The 5,000-nt window shown below is 45.4% G+C and overlaps 5 non-coding genes across 5 annotated transcripts; 2 read left to right on the top strand and 3 right to left on the bottom strand.

Annotated features, from left to right (window-relative positions):
- Nucleotides 1-2,779: 2,779 nt before the first annotated feature.
- On the bottom strand, nucleotides 2,780-2,862 carry trnal-cag (transfer RNA leucine (anticodon CAG)). Its single transcript has one exon. It is a non-coding gene; the product is annotated as a tRNA-Leu (tRNA).
- A 293-nt stretch (nucleotides 2,863-3,155) lies between these two features.
- Nucleotides 3,156-3,237, bottom strand: trnas-aga (transfer RNA serine (anticodon AGA)). Its single transcript has one exon. It is a non-coding gene; the product is annotated as a tRNA-Ser (tRNA).
- A 335-nt stretch (nucleotides 3,238-3,572) lies between these two features.
- trnar-ucu (transfer RNA arginine (anticodon UCU)) lies at nucleotides 3,573-3,662 on the top strand. The gene is given in 2 exon segments: nucleotides 3,573-3,609; nucleotides 3,627-3,662. It is a non-coding gene; the product is annotated as a tRNA-Arg (tRNA).
- A 658-nt stretch (nucleotides 3,663-4,320) lies between these two features.
- trnat-ugu (transfer RNA threonine (anticodon UGU)) lies at nucleotides 4,321-4,394 on the top strand. Its single transcript has one exon. It is a non-coding gene; the product is annotated as a tRNA-Thr (tRNA).
- Nucleotides 4,395-4,894: 500 nt separating this feature from the next.
- On the bottom strand, nucleotides 4,895-4,977 carry trnal-cag (transfer RNA leucine (anticodon CAG)). Its single transcript has one exon. It is a non-coding gene; the product is annotated as a tRNA-Leu (tRNA).
- Between the last annotated feature and the right edge of the window lie 23 nt (nucleotides 4,978-5,000).

Here is a 5,000-nt window from a genome sequence, read left to right as displayed (position 1 = left end):
ATTGTTGTAATTCAGCTTTATTTGAGGGTTTTCTAGCATGAACCGCCTTTTTAAGGTCATGCCACAACATCTCAATAGGATTCAGGTCAGGACTTTGACTGGGCCACTCCAAAGTCTTCATTTTGTTTTTCTTCAGCCATTCAGAGGTGGATTTGCTGGTGTGTTTTGGGTCATTGTCCTGCTGCAGCACCCAAGATCGCTTCAGCTTGAGTTGACGAACAGATGGCCGGACATTCTCCTTCAGGATTTTTTGGTAGACAGTAGAATTCATGGTTCCATCTATCACAGCAAGCCTTCCAGGTCCTGAAGCAGCAAAACAACCCCAGACCATCACACTACCACCCCCATATTTTACTGTTGGTATGGTGTTCTTTTTCTGAAATGCTGTGTTACTTTTACGCCAGATGTAACGGGACACGCACCTTCCAAAAAGTTCAACTTTTGTCTCGTCGGTCCACAAGGTATTTTCCCAAAAGTCTTGGCAATCATTGAGATGTTTTTTAGCAAAATTGAGACGAGCCTTAATGTTCTTTTTGCTTAAAAGTGGTTTGCTCCTTGGAAATCTGCCATGCAGGCCGTTTTTGCCCAGTCTCTTTCTTATGGTGGAGTCGTGAAAACTGACCTTAATTGAGGCAAGTGAGGCCTGCAGTTCTTTAGATGTTGTCCTGGGGTCTTTTGTGTCCTCTCGGATGAGTTGTCTCTGCGCTCTTGGGGTAATTTTGGTCGGCTGGCCACTCCTGGGAAGGTTCACCACTGTTCCATGTTTTTGCCATTTGTGGATAATGGCTCTCACTGTGGTTCGCTGGAGTCCCAAGGCTTTGGAAATGGCTTTATAACCTTTACCAGCCTGATAGATCTCAATTACTTTTGTTCTCATTTTTTTCTGAATTTCTTTGGATCTTGGCATAATGTCTAGCTTTTTAGGTGCTTTTGGTCTACTTCTCTGTGTCAGGTAGCTCCTATTTAAGTGATTTTTTTATTGAAACAGGTGTGGCAGTAATCAGGCCTGGGGGTGACTACAGAAATTGAACTTTTAACTGTGATAAACCACAGTTAAGTTATTTTTTAACAAGGGGGGGGCAATTACTTTTTCACACAGGGCCATGTAGATTTGGAGTTTTTTTTCTCCCTTAATAACATAATCTTCATTTAAAAACTGCATTTTGTGTTCAATTATGTTATCTTTGACTAATAGTTAACGGTTTTTGATGAGCAGAAACATTTAAGTGTGACAAACATGCAAAAGAATAAGAAATCAGGAAGGGGGCAAATAGTTTTTCACACCACTGTATATATACATATTTTTTTTGCTGTAAACTGTATGCCAGGATAAATTGGATAGCTCAGTCGGTAGAGCATCAGACTTTTAATCTGAGGGTCCAGGGTTCAAGTCCCTGTTCAGGCGCTACCTTTTATTGGTGCTTAGGAAAAAAGAGCATTTGGCACAAGTTGTTCAAAGCGATTAAGAGGGCTAGCTTGGATTAAGGAATTCTCAAGGGCAGAAAATTGGAAATTGCAGACTACTTGCCAAGGATTTCCACAATTTCCCGGTGGAGACTTACTCTTAGGAGATTGTCTTATGCTCAGGAAGGCGCAAGATGGCGCCAGTGAGGTCGGCTGCCGTCACAATGTCCAGTCACTGGAGAACAAACTCGATGACCTCAGGGCCAGGATAAAGTTCCAGAGAGACATTCGGGACTGCAATCTCCTCTGCTTTACCGAGACATGGCTGAACCCAGCGGTGCTGGACCACGTCATCCAGCCGGCCGAGTTCTTCTCCGTTCACCGCATGGACAGGACACAGGACTTAGGGAAGTCAAGGGGAGGCGGCGTGTGTTTAATGGTCAATAGCAGCTGGTGCAACAGCAGGAGCGTTGTTCCTCTCGCACGCTCCTGCACTCCAAACGTGGAACTACTGTCCATCATGTGTCCTCCTTTTTATTTACCTCGGAAATTTACATCGGTAATAATCAGCACCATTTATATCCTGCCTTAAGCGCACACGGAGACTGCCTTATGCGAGCTGCATGAGGCATTCACACAGCACCAGACACAACACCGTGACGCTGCGCTTATTGTGGCGGTGGACTTTAACAGTGCCAACCTTAAACGCGAAGGGCCAAACTTTCATCAGCATATCACCTGTCCCACCAGGGGCAAAAGGACACTGGACCACTGCTACACTACAGTCAAGGACGGCTATAGGGCACAATCTTGTCCACCGTTTGGTAAATCTGACCATGCCGCTATCTTCCTCATGCCAAAATATAAACAAAGGCAGAAACAGGAAGTGCGGGTTCAGAGGGAGGTCGCGCGCTGTACGGACCAATTAGTGGCCGCGTTACAGGATGCACTTGATGACGCAGACTGGGACATGTCTTCAACCATCTATGGGCCATGCTGCAAAATACAGACAAAAAGATGAAATGAACCTATGAATCATGAACAATGACAACTTTTCATACCCAATCGTCAAAGAGAAGCTGATTCCTTGACTTCAGCAATCAAACATGTGCTGGGACATCTCAAAAGAATTTTTCAGCATCCGTAAAAAGGAAGTTCAGCTCAGAACCTGTAGCCTTCATTATGGCACCCTGCTCCGAGCTTTGCCTCAACAACACAACCATGTCTACATTGTCCAAAAAATCGAAGAAGCAAGCGCTTGATGAAGAAAAGTCCAAACTTCTTCGCTTGCAAGCAAAGCTATGCTGTGAGAGGTCAAGGTTGTTGATTCAGATCCATAAACGATTTCCTAAACGCAACAAAGAGAAGGGGCTCTTGTCAGAAGTAGGATTTGAACCCACGCCTCCAGGGGAGACTGCGACCTGAACGCAGCGCCTTAGACCGCTCGGCCATCCTGACACAGCAGGCTCTAGAAAAGTCACGTCTTGCACGGATTACAGGTCGCTGGCCACGCACTCATATAACCGATCGGATGTCTACGGGCAGCTTGTCATTGGAAGACAATTCAACATTGGGAAGGGGTGACAGGATTTCTCCAACAAAGCAGCAGCTATTAAGGATAAAAAGGGGGCAGGATGTCACTATTATGTCTTCGAGAAAGCACCAACTATTAAGGGCATGAGGAAATTTGTTACAAATCACAGCCACAACACAATGAGTTGCAACATGTCTTTCTTGTGCAAAATAACAGACGTAATCGGCAGGATACGAATCTGCGCGGGGAGACCCCAATGGATTTCTAGTCCATCGCCTTAACCACTCGGCCACGACTACACCAATAGTGCGAACTTAGCGTGGGCCTGTGGTTAAATAAACTTTTGCCACGTCTCATTTCATGACTTGACCTCCTCCCCAAAGCAAGCCTTGGATCTTTCCAATACACGCAAGTGTATCGGTTGGCTTAAGTTCAGGATTTTTAGGCTTCAGACAGGAACCATGTTCACGTTTTACCTTAGCAAAACAGCAAAGCAGTTTTCAACAAGTTTCAGCACCTGCCATAGTTGTTTGCATTTGGTGGAATTTGATTAGTAGCAACAGAAAAGCATCTGCCTAATGAACTCGAGCATCCATGAGTCTTGGAGAGCCTGAAAAAAAAAAACACCCTGGTTGGCTCTGTGGCGCAATGGATAGCGCATTGGACTTCTAGACTCAGCTGTGGAGCTATTCAAAGGTTGTGGGTTCGAGTCCCACCAGAGTCACTAACTTGTTACCTTCTTTTCATCCACACCCCATGTCTAAAATGAAATCTTTGGTCAGGAATCCCTGTTCAAGATGCACTTTCCTATGTGCCATATTTGATTGAATGACTTGTCAGCAGAATTTAAGAAATATCATTGTTTTCCACATGTTTCTGCCCATTTGTCCCAAATCAAGCCCTCAGCTCAACTCCAGCTTCAACAAAAGGTTACGACATTGAGTCACGCAATCCTTATGGGACAAAGAGCCAAAGTCCACAACAGCAATCTGATGAAGGCTTGCTTGCTTTTAGATGTGCATGGCAAGTGGATTTTAATTCCTTTCCCCTGACTGTTGTGATATGCTTGTTAGGACTATGGCTGGAGATCACCCATAACCTTGTTTGCTGTGGCTTGTGTGCCATTTACAGATCTAAAAGTTGACATTTTCTTGAGGATTTTCACCCGTTTTGGGATCTTATCAAGCCGAAATCAAAGTTAGGATGAGCAAACAAACATCAAAGCATTTGCATGGCATCGCTGGTTGAGTACTCGTCTCACTAGCTTAGCGAGGTCTGCATGCGGATGGAGGAAATATTAGCATTGCAATCAGATTAAGTCTTGGCCAGGAGAGTCTCGGTTAAAAGTGCTGGGTCATGCCCAAGGTGCCACCCAGGCTGTTGGCACTGTGGCTTAGCTGGTGAAAGCACCTGTCTTGTAAACAGGAGATCCTGGGTTCAAATCCCAGCAGTGCCTGTTGTGAGTTTCATCTCTTGGTGCACCAGACAAGGTCTGGGTCCAACTGCATTAGGAACTCAAGGCTTAAGTGCTTGTGGGCTCAGGTTGTGGCAGGGTATCTTGCTTTCAGCCAGGATTTCTGCTCAGTTTTCATGTGTTTTCCACAGGTAGACATCTGTCCATGGAGCTCAAGCAAGGTAGCTCTATTCCTCCCACAGAAGTGAACGAACACTGGCATTTTGATTTGCAAGAATTGAATCATTTTCTGAGTAGCCGTGGAACATTTGCCTGATGTCTGAAGTTCAGCTCAGAACCTGTAGCCTTCATTATAGCACCCTGCTCCGAGCTTTGCCTCAACACAACCATGTCTACATTGTCCAAAAAATCGAAGAAGCAAGCGCTAGATGAAGAAAAGTCCAAACTTCTTCGCTTGCAAGCAAAGCTATGCTGTGAGAGGTCAAGGTTGTTGATTCAGATCCATACACGATTTCCTAAACGCAACAAAGAGAAGGGGCTCTTGTCAGAAGTGGGATTTGAACCCACGCCTCCAGAGGAGACTGCGACCTGAACGCAGCGCCTTAGACCGCTCGGCCATCCTGACACGGCAGGCTCTAGAGAAGTCAC

Source organism: Clarias gariepinus, chromosome 5 (assembly GCF_024256425.1).
Source record: "Clarias gariepinus isolate MV-2021 ecotype Netherlands chromosome 5, CGAR_prim_01v2, whole genome shotgun sequence".
Taxonomy (NCBI): Eukaryota; Metazoa; Chordata; class Actinopteri; order Siluriformes; family Clariidae; genus Clarias; species Clarias gariepinus.
The sequence above is the reverse complement of the archived record's forward strand: the minus strand, read 5'-3'. Positions and strand labels throughout refer to the sequence as shown.